The sequence below is a fragment of the Eublepharis macularius genome, chromosome 1, assembly GCF_028583425.1.
Source record: "Eublepharis macularius isolate TG4126 chromosome 1, MPM_Emac_v1.0, whole genome shotgun sequence".
Taxonomy (NCBI): domain Eukaryota; kingdom Metazoa; phylum Chordata; class Lepidosauria; order Squamata; family Eublepharidae; genus Eublepharis; species Eublepharis macularius.
In genome coordinates, this window is record NC_072790.1 from 110,407,736 (window position 1) to 110,423,281 (window position 15,546).

The window sequence follows — 15,546 nt, forward strand, 5'->3', positions numbered from 1 at the left end:
AAAAAGAAAGTATTTAAAAAAAATACTTTCGCTGACCGGGAATCGAACCCAGGCCGCAGCAGTGAGAGTGCTGAATCCTAACCACTAGACTACTAGGGAACATTTTTTTTAAAAGACTATACTTTATACCTCCATACTAACGCTACTGTGGCAAAAATGTATTTTCACCATATTCTTTCTCTTCTGGTTCCTCCAACGTCAATCAAACTGCATCTCCTTATTATCATACAACTCCAAGTCCTATTTTGTTTGTGGTTTGCTAAACTAGACAGTATTTTCTAGTCCCTACTTCAGTGGCAAATTCTTTTCTCTAATTACAACCCACATGGTGGGAAAAGTGCATCTATATAGAGTCTGAGGTTATTAAATCAGCCAACATCTGGATTCTTATTTGCATTTGAAGAGACAAGCTCTGGTTTATAAGAGCTTGTGCATATTTATCTGTCTCTCTGGCACCACAACACTCCCACATAAATGTCAGATAATACAAGGAAGATTTATTTCAAGAGTACTGTATATCTGCTTTAACATTCTTATTCCTACCCCCTTTATAAAATTATAAAAATATTGTTTCTCGGTCTTTAAAACTGGGTAAGTATATTTTGATAAGCATTTTATGTAATAATGTGGGAATGAAATGGCCAAAATCAGAAGCACAAGGCTTTTTTAGATCTGAAAAGAACTAAACAACACAAGGTTTCTTGCTAAAGTTACAAAGCAACTTCAGAAAATTCATGTATTTTCCAGCAAACAGAAAAAAACAAATTATGAATTGTGTACACAGAGTCAAAGTCAGAATATTACAAAATACATTAATATATTAAGTTTTGTTCATAGCATGTTGCCAAAAAAGATCCCCAAAATTGTAAGGGGGCTACTTATCAAACAACCACAAATATACCAAACAGAAAAAATTTAGAAAATTAATTTTTAAAAAACATTTCAGATTTTATTTTTTAGTCCTTATAATAAAATAAATTTTTAATTCCCCACTTTCATTGCTGAAGATGGTTTATTATTTATTTTAGATATTTATACCTCTACTTTTCTCCCCAGTGACCACACAAATCAGCTAACAAAATTGTTCTCTTCTTCATTTTATCATGAGAGGCTGGCAAAACAGAGAGAGAGAATGACTGGCCCAAGATCACCTGGAAAGCTTCCACAGCCTTGTGGGGATTTGTACCTAGATTTCCCAGCTCATACATGGTCTCTCTGACTGCTACACAGTACTAGAATTCATCCAAATGTTTAGTCAGTAATAAATCTACAGGACACAAATTAATTAATATATATAACAAGACATCTAAAATGAAAATTATTACAAGTCAAATTATAATGTATTACTGCTGGGCTGAGCAACACCAGTGGCTACCAGCAGCTGGACAGAAACCCTTTAATTGCCACACAGCTCAAAAGCCTTCTTTTACAGAAGGTTGGCAAACAGTCTTATGTCCCATGGTCAGTGCTTTTTTTCTGGGGGGCGCAGGGGTACGCATACCCCTAAACATTTTGTGAATCTAACAGGAGAAAGTAAAATTTTAAAAATGTTGGAATTCCTGCTAAACCAACTCCAACTGAGAGTACCCCTAACATTTTAAAGAAAAAAAGCACTGCCCACCGTTATACTTACTTACTCAGCCATAAGGCCTACTGAGATCAATGAGTCTTAACAAGAACTCAGTATCTTACTTCTTAATTTGGGTTGTCACATCTCCTGCATCTTTAACCACAGCTATGCCAATGCATCCCCCACCCCTTGCGCTACACATACACGGATTTTTTTTCTATGATTGTCCATTACGTCACAGATACATATAGGCAACCTTTCCTTTTGGAGAGTAAGCTTCATGTTAATTAAGGAAGAACTAAGTAACTTAACCACAGCAGCCTTCTAGCACAAAGAAAAAACAAAATGGTCCTTCAAAAAGAGGCACAAAGTATCCAATTCTACAGAGGAACGATTACCAACTGACTAACAAAAAAGTTTGCTCTGCCTTTAACAGAAGTGAAGCTTCTTGTTATAGCTTCCCCCGTATCACCTCCTATTGGCTGCAGAGAAAATTGCTGTTAATGGTACAAGTATGAAAGTACAGCTCACTTTCTTCCTTTCACCCCAAAGGCAATATGTGGAAAGATAATATATCTATTAAGATATGGGAGGAGGTACTGTTCATTGTCTCATCTATCTCCCCATCACTCTTTTCCAGTCCGCGTACTTCCTACTCAGGGCTTGTTAAGGCATAGCAAGTATTCCCTGGAATAAACCAGGTGCAAAGAACAAGACACTCCTACAGGGTACAAAAATGAGATGTTAGACAGGTGCAATTTTTCTCTCCCTTATGTGCCAAGCTTACACTGGCCAGAACTGAATCTTTTAAGCTCCCTTCATTGTTAAAGGCATACTAAATCCATCCTCCTTTGCAATTGATCATCTTACTACTTTGACTGTTCTTGTCTACTGGCCCATTTTCTCCAGGACACAGTCTAGCTCCTGTTATGATTATAATAACGTAAAACATCTATACAATGGAATGAACAGAAGAAGCAGGCTTTGGCAAAATGTTCTACTTTTACTACTTGTCCTTTCAAGTAGCCTGGCAACTGTGTTTTATTTCTGATTTACTTCTTTAATTTACTCTAATTAGGCTTGTTGGATATCTTATATCAATCTTATACAGTAACAGTGGTCCTGATCTGTGGACGGTTAAATCTGGAGACTGGACCCATGAATGGACAAGCAGATCTTCCTATATGCCTGCAAAATACCTAAGGTTTGCAGAAAAAATGGGGGGGGGACCCCACCCATAGTTATTTTTTTTAAAAGTCCAGAATGATAAAAGGAGTAATCAGTGGCTGTTGTTAGGCAACCATAACAGTGTAGGCAGAATTTTAAGCTTGGTTTCTGTCAGTAAAAGGCAGGTATAGGGTCCTTTCCAGGGCTGTTTTATCCTTTAAGAGAGGACTCATTGGAGCTAGGCCCAGAAGCAACCACTGGATAACTTGATAATACGTGACTTGCATGACTCATCCAGGACTGGTGTTTGCAGCTGTTCGACAGCCCCCCCTCTCCCCGCAAAGCCAGTGTAGTGTAGTGCTTAGAGTTTTAGACTACGATGTGGGAGACCCAGGTTCAAATCACCACTCTGCTATGGAAGCTCAATGGGTGACCTTGGGATAGTCATACACATAACCAACTCTCTCACTGTTGTTGTGAGGATAATATGCAGAAGAGGAGAATGATGTAAGCTGCTTTGTGTTCCTTTTGTGGAGCAAGGCAGTATATAAATCAAGTAAATTAATAAATATAGATGAAGATGGGTTAGTAGATAAAAGGAAAGTTGTTTAGTGGGTTTGAAGGACAGAAGGGATGTAGGGAAAGATGAGCACATGGAGGCTGCCAGGAAGAGGGGAAGAGGAAATAGTGTGGGGAAGGTGATACAGGAAAAGTAAAGTACCCCCTGCAAGTCCTTGCAGGTTCCCCATCATACAACTGGACCATAGAGGAGGGTTGAGGACAGGGGCACAGACGAAGATGGGAGGGAAGGGGAGAAGGAAGCAGGAAAAGAGGAGAGGCTATGGAGGACAGGTAAGGGAAAGAGACCATGGTGGTGGAATAGGGTTGCTTGGTCCCTCAGTGGGGGCAGGAGATTCTGCACTCCTATCCTCTGCCCCCTGCTGTCACTCACCTGGTCATCTGAGGGGAAAGGCCCAGGGAATGGGCCTGGGAGGCAAAAACCTCCCAGGCCAGTGAGCAGCAGGCATGCTTCCACTGGCTCCAACGATGTCACTTCCTTAAGTGACATCATCACACCAGCAGCAGGCATGCTCCTGCACTTCATAGGGGCCCCAACTGCCCAACTGGCCCCTGTAAAGTGTGGCAGCATACCTGCCTCTGGGTACAATGATGTCACTTCAGGAAGTGACATCCTCACGCACACGCAAAGCGTACACACAATAACATCGTCCCAGTAATTGCTAGGTTCCCCCCTCCCACCAAAAGGGTAAGGGGATCTGGCAACTCTATGGTGGAAATAAGATTTCCCCATCCCTGCAAATCCTTGCAGGTCTCCCATTTGTATACATCTAAATCTCTATGTGGCCAAATCTGTGGAAACTTAAATTTGGAGATGGAGCCACGAACATGTATGACAGATATTTCTACAAACCTAAGAAAAGCCCCTAGTTTGCAGAAAAATCCAAAATCTATATAAATTACATGGAGGAGGCTTAAAAAACACCAAAATATTAGAATCAGCACCTGTATCTTCAGGATGCAGTGGCCATTGTGGGGGTTGCTAGGCAACCACAACAGTATTGCTAGTTGAAGCCTTGAAGCCGGGCCCTTTCAAGGGCTGTTTGGGCCTTTGAGGGAGGACTCATTGAGGCCAGGCCTGGAAGCAACTACCACACAAATTGATACCATGCAAATTCCATGACTCATCAGGCCCAGCTGGTCACTATTGTTCATTAGTAGCCACCACATGAAAGTTGCTGTGTTGTAGTAGTTAGTTTCAAATTAACATGTGGGAGACCCAGGTTCGAACACCCATTCTACCCTAGTGCTCACTGATTGATCTTGGATCACTCACACATTCTCAGCCTAACCTCCATCACAGGGCTGATGTTAAGATATAACAGAAGAAAGTTATATAAATTTCTTTGGGTCCACCGTGGGCAGAAAGGCAGTGTGCAAATGTAAAAATAATAATTAAGGCTAAAAATGGAGCAGATAAAAGTTACATTTATGGATGGGAAGGAGAGAAGGAAACAGGGAATTTGAGGATATGCGGGCTGCCAAGAGAAGGGAAAGAGGAAATAGTGTCGGGAGTGGGATAGAGGGGAAATGGAGGTGCCCCTTGCAAGTCCGTGTGAGTTATCCACCATGCAACTGGGTCCAGACTGGCAGCCAGCACTCTGAAACTCAGCCAGGCTTTTTTCAGGGAGAGGATGCCAAGAGTAAGGAAGGAGGGAAAACTAAATATGGGGAGGGGGCTAAAAGTACGGTAGCTAGTGGGTGGGAAGAAATAAGAGGCAGGAAAAGGGAAGAGGCTATGGGGGCTTTCAGGGCAGGAAAAGAGGAAGTACTGGGGGGAGGGAAAATTAGATGTCCCCCATAAGTCCTTGTCACTATATCGAATACTCAGTGTGGCCAAATCTGTGGACATTTCAATCCATAGACTGAAGCCATGAGCATAGTGTGTGTGTGTGTGTGGGGGGGGTAACTGCAGCACCCCCCAGAAGTCCATGCAGGTTCCCCATAGCCCAGTGGCCAGAACTATGCATAGTTTTTTCAGGGACAGGTTGCTGTGGGATTAAAGGGAAAATTTAAGGGAGAAGGAAATAAAGGTAAGATGACTGGTGGGTGGAAAGGAAGTAGGATAAGGCTGGGGGGGTGGCTTTCAGGGAAGAGAAAGAGAAAATGGTGGAGGAGGGGAGGAGCTGCCCCAAGTCCTTAGTGATCCCTTACTTGTCATAAATAAATCTGAACACACTGGGGAGGGCAAAACAAGTTTACAGCCTCAGAATAGGTGTTCATAGCCAAGGCTCAACTGTGGAAAACAGTAGTTCTGTTAGGTTTGCCACCTGCTTGGATAGGGAGAAAAGGTGGGTTTTTTAAAAAAATAGAAGCTTAATGGGATGTTATTTGCCCCTATTCCGTGAAAAGTTTCAGTTCCCTATTTCCACATTTTTCCCAGGCCTGTTGGTAATCATAGCTTCATGTCTTTAATATGTGCAACGGCAGAGGTCTAATCAGTGTACTTTCCCTAGCAAAGTGATACAGTGATGTAAAATATTTCACTTGTTAAATCCTTGCCCTGTAATGAAGCTGTTAGAAGAGGTAGCCTTGTTTGTTCACAAATCATAAAGACTTCCCATATATCTAGGAACAGGGGTATTTGCCCCACTGTTATATTGTTCCTTTGCTTTCCTTTTGTACAGGTGTAGGACAGCCAAGAACAAATTACAAGAGCTACTTATTAAGTGTGTATTCATTTTTAGTGCACACCTCCTTTAATTTTGGATTCTAGTTAGAATTTATTGCTACTTTAGTATATTTTAAAGGGGAATACAGCAAAACAACCCCCAAACCCTTCATACATTCATTACACATTTAAGCTTGTATTCTGTAGCCAACGGATCTCATGAAAGCATCCCCACACCCAACGCAAAACACAAGTGACATGCTTTTCTGGTAATCCATAATATATTGCCAGTATTTTGTATCCTAAGCAGAACATAATTTGAGACCAGTAGCATCTTAAAGCCTGCAAAATGTTCCAAGTTTTCTGACCAAGTGAGCTTTTGTTGGGCTTTAGGAGCTAGAGCAACATGGCTGCCCACCTGAGACTCCTAAACCAATCTGCTTACAATCCAATCAGGCCTATTCAGCAGGGCTTTCTCCAGAGAAACGTTCTAAAGATTGCGCCACATCCTTCCTCCACCTATTTTCTTTTGAAATGAAGGTTTATTGAAACACCTCCTACAGATTCGAGTCCTAGCTCAATTTAGATTGCAATAAAAAGAAAAAAAACACAAGGCCATGATTGCAGTAATAAAATGTTGGTGGGCTAGCCAGTTGCAATTGATTCTTACAAAGACACAAGAAATCCTAGCTGTATAGAATGTGTACATAGTATTTGATATCAGCGGAGATGACAGACAATTGACATCTTAAGCTTGAGCGACAGACGCCGGGCGGCAAGTTGAGGCCGGGGTAGCTCTTCGGCTTTGGAAGCGAGGATGGGGACTATTGCCGGTCTTCCTCCCCGCTGGTCACACGCTTAGGATGTGGGCGGAGCTGTGCGTGGAGAGCTGCGGCTCGGCTGAACGGAGCGCGCAGAGATTCGCTGCCGCGGGGGGGGGGGGAAGGGAGGGGTGACGCGTTGCTGGGAGCGCGCAGAGCGTACGAGAGCGGAGGGCTGCGTCCGCCGGGGGGACCATGCTGGTGCGGCGACAGCTGTCCTTGCGCTGCCCGCCGGCCGCCAGGAAGGGCGCGCTTTGGATAGCGGGCTGAACTGCAGCGGTGGCGGCAGCCGGGGCCTTTGGCCGATCCTTCTTCCGTAGCGGCGGTTCCGCGCAACCCACTCTGTGAGTCTGCTGCTGTTCCCGCTTCTCTTCGCCTCTCTCCGAGAGAGCATGAAGGGCTCCCCCTTTGGCAACCGCGCCAAGAGCCTCCGCAGCGGCGGCCAGGCATGCCGAAGCCTGGGCTGAAGACGCCCTTTCAGCAGCCCCCCTCCCCGGAGGTAGGTGGGTGGGTGGGTGGGTGTGTGTCACGGGTCTGCGTCTCTGTGGTAAGCGTAGCTTAGCGGGCGGCTTGCAGAAGAGCGCAGCTACCACTGCGCTTCCCCTTTTCCTAGCTGGCGTTTCGGGAGCACGAAGGGGCCGGGGCCGGGAGAAGGCAGGGAGGAGAGGAGGCGGCGCCTTCGCGGGGCTTGTTTTCCTCGCTTGGGCTGTCAGGAGCTGCCAGGAGGGAGCGGGAGGCGCGCGCCGAGGCCACTGGCCTCTCGGGGTGGGTGTGGCCACTCCCTTCCAGCCCCCTCCTCGGGGCAGAAGCTGGGGAAGCATCAGCCGCTTCACTTCCTCGTTGGTGGTGTGAGGCATTGATGTTGCCGATAGCAGCTGCAAAATTCTGTTCCTGGCACGACCGAAGGCTGACTCGTCTGTCGATGAAGCGTAACTAATGATCAGAGAGTGCAGTTGCTGGATCTGCGGCGTGGGCTGTGCTGGGGATAAATCGTCACGGCCGCAGCGTTTTGCAAGCTAGCGGTTGCTAGGATGGGGAGAGAGAACTATTGCTCAGATATGTACACTGGCAGTTTCTCATCTCTTCCGAGAGGTTTCTCACACCTTGCAGAATGTTTACATCCATGATCAACTGGGATGCGTCTTTCTTCTTCCGTAGCAATTTGAGGTGTGGGAGGGAGAACTGTGGCTTTGTTTTTACAAATTAGCTTTGGAATGCTGAACTTTATTCAGGTCCTTAGAACCATGGCTTTTGAATTTACTGCAGTGAAGCACTAAAGTACAAAGTGCAAATAGTTTAGCATGTCAGCAAAACTTCAACTTATGTATAATTTGCAAGGAGAGATAAATGACATAATTTGCCAGCTATTTAAAAACAAAACTTATCTGTAGGTATTAAAACAGATGGGATCTTTTAGGATTCTAAGCATCAAGATTCTTGGAATTCCCTTCCCAAGCTTCTTTGTAAATCTGTTACTGACATGGTGAGCATTAACAAGCAAAACACTGAAGACTGAGTTTTCATGTAACATTAAATGTATACATAGAAATTATGTGTTTCAGACTGTTCTGCATCCTGTCTTCTGAAGGAGTGCTAGTTTTTTCCTGTAATGTTTTAATTTCTTTGATTTTCTTTTGAAAAAAGTGTGAAAAGGGAAGAACAAAAAGTCTTCAATTGTAATGTATAGGCCAGAAGCGCAGACCTATCCTTTTGTAACATTTCCAAATCCCTTGCATCTCAGTCCCCTGCACTTATTTACTTGGAAATAATGTCTACTGAATTCAGTTTTAATAAGCACTCTTTAAATGAAAGCCTGACTTAGAGAAACAGTATGACAAAAGTTGCTACCTATGATGTATGTTAAAAGATCAGTGAGGAAGAAGGTATCTTGTATGATGTTAACTGAAGTATGTTTCCATTAGGCCAATTAACAAAGAGTTAACTTTCTTTTAGGGCTGGGTTCTTAAAATCTCTAGGTTGCTTTCCCCTGCTGTAAAATTTCAGTTGTGTCAGCCGTATTCGGTATTCTGTATCATGATCAATAAGCAGTTATAATGGTCCAGTAGAATAGAGACAATCATAATGTAGATCCTTTGCAGTACTTCCTTGCAAATGGCTTAACACCTCATCATTAATATTTTGAGAAAATACACAGTCTTATATTCTTACTCTGAGCTGAATTTATATAGTAGAATGGCTGTTTTTCTTATGATTTATATTCTCATAGCTCTAGAATAAATAAGGTTTCAGTTTCAACAGTAAATGTTTGCCCACAAATTGATTCTGATATGCCTAGAGTAGTGTTGAGGTGTTTTAAAACAGTGTTTAACAAGCTGGTCTTTCTATTCTAATGCATGAGCAAATATTTACATAGTTTTAGATTAGTGTGAGTTGCAAAATAGCTCTAGGACAGGTTACCCGTTAATGTCAAACATCATAAAGTAGTACACATACATAAGTGCAGAAGTAAGTCAAATAAGATTTTCACCAGGATTTTAAAAGCACGCTCATCTTTGTAACTCTTACATATATGCAGGACTTTCCTAAAGATCTTGAAGGAATTAATTATGTGACTTAACACTTTTCACATGGCTAAAGTTCAGTGCAGAAATAATCATTAACATAGCAGTGCACTGTCCATGGTTCTCTTAATCTTGATGAAAATGCCAAACATTTTAATAATTAAGACTATTGTTTAGCTTGCGGAGCTAAGTTCTGTACTGAGTAGGCAATTCTAAGGCTATACTATGGTTTGCTTGGAGTATATGGAACTCTTAAATATGGTTGATAAGGACCTTTGCAAGACCACTGGAAACCATAGTTTCATTCCCTGTTTCGTTGCTAGTGATTCACCATGATTTTAAGTATTTGGATGTTACATTTAACTGTGGCTAAGGCCAGGGGCATAGACTTTCCAATTTCCAGGGGAGCTGGAGCTGGGGCAGAGGCATTGCTATATCAGGTCCTTAAAAGAACCTGGGCCCAGTGATATCATAGGGAGGAGTCAATAACATCACAGGGAGGGGCTTCCATTACCACCATCTATGGAGCGGGGCCATGGGGAATTTAGAGAGAGTTTCCCCACAAGTTTAGGGGGACCTGGACACCCATGTGGACCCCCCTAACAATGCCCCTGAGCTGGGCCAAACCTAGGAAAAGGTGGGAGTTGGCCAGTGGTTATAGTGCTATCTCAATGATCTCTTGGTGTGTCCTGTTTTTGAAATTCACTTTCAGGATAGTCATTTTAAGATCTACAGATATACATACCATTTGTATAGGACAAAGTAATGGTCACAAATTTCACACTAAGAAAGGCAACACAGAAAAGCCTGTAGGGGAACATTTTTTAAGTTTTCCTGGATGTTCATTTACAGGAGTCTTGATTCTGCCTTATTCATAAGGGTAACTTAGTACTGAAGTTTACTTAATTGTGACATTGCAGATGCCTTCATTTGGTAAATGTGTGGTTGAAGTTTGAACCAGGGCAGAATACAAAACAGTTGCTGTGCGCTTGATTTCTGAGCAATGTGCAGAGTTCAGAGTAGTAGCAATCTCCTCATTTCAAACTCATATCCTATAAATGAGTACAAGCACATTTTGAGGCAGTTCAGAGCAGAGCTAGTCATGACTCTAAAGAAAACTCGGTTATACTACCTAGGATTTTATATACCTTGCTTTATTAGCACACTGCTTAAAAACACCTTAAAAACACAAACATTCAGAACACATTATTAACAAAATCACATAATTAAGTGCACATTCCTTGCCAATGTTCTCTCCAGGCTGCATACGTACATGGCAAAAAGAAATTTTAAAAAGGCCTCTGATCTGTATCCTCCACCCCCAATCTTGTTCATGCAGATGGGCTTTCTCATTATTTCAGAGAGAGAGCACTCAGGCTGCCATTTTAGGAATTGTTATTTTCTGCAATAGATACCACCTCTCCATTTAAAAGTGGAATGGAAATTGAAAGAGGAGCTTAGGAGTGGCTGAAGCAGCCCCCACCCAATACCATGATAAAAATAACTGTTCTTCCACACCAAGCAAGCAAGCAAGCAAGCAAGCAAAGCTGTTTCAACAAGGAAACAGGGCCTACCCTTTCCATTTCCAAAATACAATGTAATGATAATGTAACTGAAAAGTAAAATAAAATAGAGACTTACTTTTTCCCTATTAAAAGGAACAGAAACTGGTCCTTAACAGAGTAGCATTGATTGCAGAGTAAACATGATGATGGGTGGTTGGAGCATGCTGGCTGGTGTGAGTGTGAAAGAGAAAGAGAAAATAATAAACTTCCTTAGTTTTAGAAAAGAATAAAGAGTTCTTTATTATAGGAACTCCATACTTTGGTAGGAAAGTGAAGAGAAAGATTCCTATCTACTGATCTATTTCTGAGGAGGAAGTCCTGAGATTAGCAATCTACACATCAAAAGCTAGTTCAGGGCAGTAAAGAAGTAAACAGTAAACACATGCCTTGACCTGTCTATCTTTCTAACTCTCTGGTTTCTCCTCCTCTGAAACCTGAGGAAAGGGACAGTGTTAGAAGTGGAGTCTTCTTGTTGTTATGTGCCATGAAGTCACCTCCGACCTATGGTGACCCTGTGAATGAAAGACCTCCAGAACATCCTATCATTAATAGACTTGCTCAGATCCTGCAAACTGGAGGACGTGGCTTCTTTTATTGAGTCAAGCCATCTCGTTTTAGGTCTTCCTCTTTTTCTACTGCCTTCCACTTTTCCTAGCATTATTGACTTTTCTAGAGAAGCTTTTTTTCTCATGATGTGACCAAAGTACGATAGCTTTAGTTTTGTCATTTTAGCTTGTAGGGAGAATTCAGGTTTGATTTGATCTAGTACCCACTTATTTGTCTCTTTAGCTGTCCATGGTATCCGCAAAACTCTCCTCCAGTACCTCATTTCAAATGAATCAATTTTCTTCCTGTCAGCTTTCTTTATTCTCCAACTTTCACATCTGCACATAGTAATGGGGAATAACACAGTTTGAATTATCTTGATCTTGGTTCCCAGAGAGACATCTTTATCTTTAAGGATCTTTTCTAGCTCCCTCACAGCTGCTCTTCCAAGTCTAATGTTCTTCTGATTTCTTCATTGCAGTCTCCCTTTTGGTTGATGATTGAGCCAAGGGATAGAAAATCTTGTACAATTTCAATTTCCTCTTTCTCAACTTTAAAATTATGTAATTCCTCAGTAGTCATTATTTTTGTCGTCTTGATGTTCAGTTGCAATCCTGCTTTGGCGCTTTCTCCTTTAACCTTCATCAGTAGTTGTTTCAAGTCTTCACTATTTTCTGCCAGCAACATGGTGTCATCTGTATATCTTAAATTGTTAAAGTTCCTTCCACCAATTTTCACTTTATCTTCTTCTAGTTCTTCTAGTACTAATCCAGCTTTCCTTATGATATACTTTGCATAGAGGTTGAACAGGTAGGGAGATAATATGCATCTTTGTCTCACACCTTTGTCAACTGGAAACCATTCTGTTTCCCCATATTTTGTCCTGACAGTAGCCTCTTGTCCAGAGTACAGGTTGTGCACCAAGTCAGATGTTGTGGCACTCCCATTTCTTCTAACACACTACATAGTTTTTCATGATCCACACAGGCAAAAGTTTTGCTGTAATCTATAAAACATAGGCTGATTTTCTTCTGAAATTCCCTTGTATGCTCTTTAGCCATCATAAAATTGCAATGTGATCTCTGGTGCCTCTTCCTTTTCTGAATCCAGCTTGAAAATCTGGCATTTCTTGTTCCATATATGGTAAGAGTCTTTTGTAAATATAAGCTGAACAGAGAAAATGAAATAAAAACAATAACACAATTATAATTACATCAAGAAAAAGAAAAGAAAGCATAAACCTATAATAAACAATATAAGTAACTCAGTTTTTTTATATCCAGGACATATCAATCCTTGAATGTATTTGGTGTCTGTCAGAAAAGAAAGTATAGTATTCAGATTTTTGATCCTCCCAGCATCTTCCAATTGTAACATTTCCATATAATTAAACACATTTTTGGGAAGTTTGCCTTCTTCGGTTTTTTTCACTTATTCTTTTTTAAGATCTATTACCTCATTCATGTTTCCGAATATCATTATCTTCTTGAAAATTGAAAATGGTTTGGAAACTATGTTCATAAAAATATTCTCTTGCATTGTTTGGCGCATATATTGTTACTAGTGTGTAAAATCTTGCCTTCCAGGAGCCTGATTTTCAAAATCATATATCTTCTGTCAGTCTCTTAATTCTTCTGTAACATTTATTTGTAAATTGTTTATATAAACCACAATTCCTTTTTAAAATTGTAAATTCTTAATAACCATACAAATAACATACGAGCAAAAAATGAACATAGCCCCAAAGAATCATGGAAATTGTAATATAATACGACAGGAAAGGTGGACAGTCCTGTGCTTCATCTACCATTGTAACTGAGTCCCTCATGTGAGTTTGTCACTGCTTGCCCCCTCTAGCCAAATCCAAGGGGGCTTGAGCCCCCTGCCCCCATGTAGTGGCATCCTCATACTTATCACTGTGTTTCCTAGTGCCCAGTTGCTTCTTCCTCAAAGCAAACAGCCAGTTCTGATTTTCAACACTGGAGTAGGAGGTGCTTCAGAAGAGCCCTGGAGGCATCCTTTTGGAAACAGCTGCCTCCACTATGGGATAATTTCAGATGGGTAGCCTTGTTGATCTGCAGTAGCTGAGCAAGGGTAGAGTTGGGTGTGGCACTTTTAAAGACCAGCAAAAGTTTCCAGGGTATAATCTTTTGAGAGTCAAGCACCCTTCATCATACACGGGTCTTTTTATCCCGGTCAGAAGGTGGGAGGGGAGTTGCAAAAAAGTGCAGGTATAATGTGAAATTTAATTAGAGCAGGGGAGGAAATGCAGAATATTTGCATCATGATTTTCTGCATTTCTCCCCTTGAACTCGTATATGATGAAGGGAGCCTGACTCTTGAAAGTTTATACCCTGGAAACTCTTGTAGGTCTTTTAAGGTGCTACTGGACTTGAACCTTGCTCATCCACCTTAGGACGATGCTTGACGTGGATCCATGTTTTGAGAGTAGACCTAGTCCTCATGGCAGACATATTGTTGTGGTGCTCAGTGCCTGTTCTCAAAATTTGGAAAGTGCCCATATAATCAACAAGGCAGGGTATCCATACTGCAAGTGATATCTTTACTGTGCAGTCTTGGGCAGAGTTATGCCAGTAAATTCACTGATTTCAGCAGGCTAATCATGGAGTAACTTTGAATGGGATTACACTATTGGTGATTGCAAATGTAGGTAAGATTGTAGGAAGTGAATGTAGAGAGTTTGAGTTCAAATCTAACTTTCAGGCTAGGGAGGACCAGTTTTTTAGAAAAAATTGTCATGTTACTGTTGGACAAACCAGTGGGTCCTGCAACAATAGAAAGACACATCTTCTCCTTCCTCCTCTATTCCCATGAAGTGTGAAGTTTCTCCTTTAAAAAAGAATCAAGTAATATATGTTTTCCAATATTGGAGGAAGGAGAAACAAATGGCGCAGATAAAGAATAAAATGTTCTGAAAATGCTGGATATGGTTGTGGGAGAAGTGGTAGTCTTGATTTTGTTGTCTCTCCCCCCCCCCCCCACTTCTGTGAGCTGTTAGGAAACAGAACAGGGTAGTTCCCCCCCCCACACACACACACCTATTAAAACCAAACCCAATTGTATGTCATACATTGGGGACTGGGTGTGTGTCATCCCATGTATTGTTCAGTATGTGCCCTTAACAATCATCCAACTATGTTGCACAGAAGAGCATGATACATCTGATGAAGTTGGCTCTTGTCCATGAAAGCTGATGGTAGAATGCAACACTGTTAGTTTTTAAGGTACCACAAGGCTTCTGTTCATACCAGTCTGTACCATATCAGTAATAGAACTGTACTTGTCACAAAAGCCCAGTAGCAGTGGTAGCTGGTGACGGTGAAAAGAAAATCACATTATGCTAATGGCTTCTGTTGTGTGACTTTTGATTCCCATCTGCAAATGTACATCATGTTCAGAAACTGGTTGTATGCCTCACAGCTACACCATTATCTCTCAAAAAATGAAAGTCTGTACTCATCAACATAGTTGATCAGCATTTCCTTATCCATCAGTTACAGGAACAACAGCTACAAAGTTATGGATTATTGAAATAAAAATAAATACCAGAGGGGCAGCTTAGTGTTGGTCTGTTGCTAGAAAAACAAAAAAGTGTCTTCCATATGCGTTACCTGTCCTGAGTTCAATGCTTTGGGAAGTGGGTTTTTTCCCTGCTTCCCTACAGCATTGTGATACATTTGTGCACCTCCTTGGATTTCTCTGATTTTTCTCGAGCCTACTTTGCTCTGAAGTTTTGGGAAAGACTGTAAAGCCTGTGTGGCTGCTGTGTGGATGGGTAAATTAAGATTTCCTACCCTGTAAGGCAGCCATTTTACGTGACTCTGTCCTTACAACAGCCATTTCTTCCTGTACCACTAAAGGGCTTTCCTCCCTCCAGTCAGCACTAGGGTATTGTTATATCAATATTCTGTTGTAACAGTAAGTGTAACAGGTTATCTGAATTCTCAACTTTTGATTTTTTAAAAAGTCTCTAGCCCCTTCCCTTGCAGAGATATAAGGAAAATGGCATATCTTGCAAGGGAAGGGGCTAAATACTTTTTTTTTTTAATGGAAGCTGGGAATTCAGAGAACCTGCTACACCTATAATCACAATGATATATCATTATTATGATATTCTAGCATGGATTTAAAACGACAACAACAG

The 15,546-nt window shown here is 41.6% G+C and overlaps 1 protein-coding gene across 2 annotated transcripts in view; it reads left to right on the forward strand.

Moving 5' to 3' along the window:
- Positions 1-6,310: 6,310 nt before the first annotated feature.
- The window catches only part of NCOA7 (nuclear receptor coactivator 7), a 94,364-nt gene continuing 85,128 nt past the window's right edge, over positions 6,311-15,546 (forward strand). For both annotated transcript variants that reach the window (XM_055003484.1, XM_055003563.1), the window contains exon 1: positions 6,311-7,247. The gene's annotated coding sequence lies outside the window, so the exon portion shown is untranslated. The remainder of the gene's footprint in view (positions 7,248-15,546) is intronic.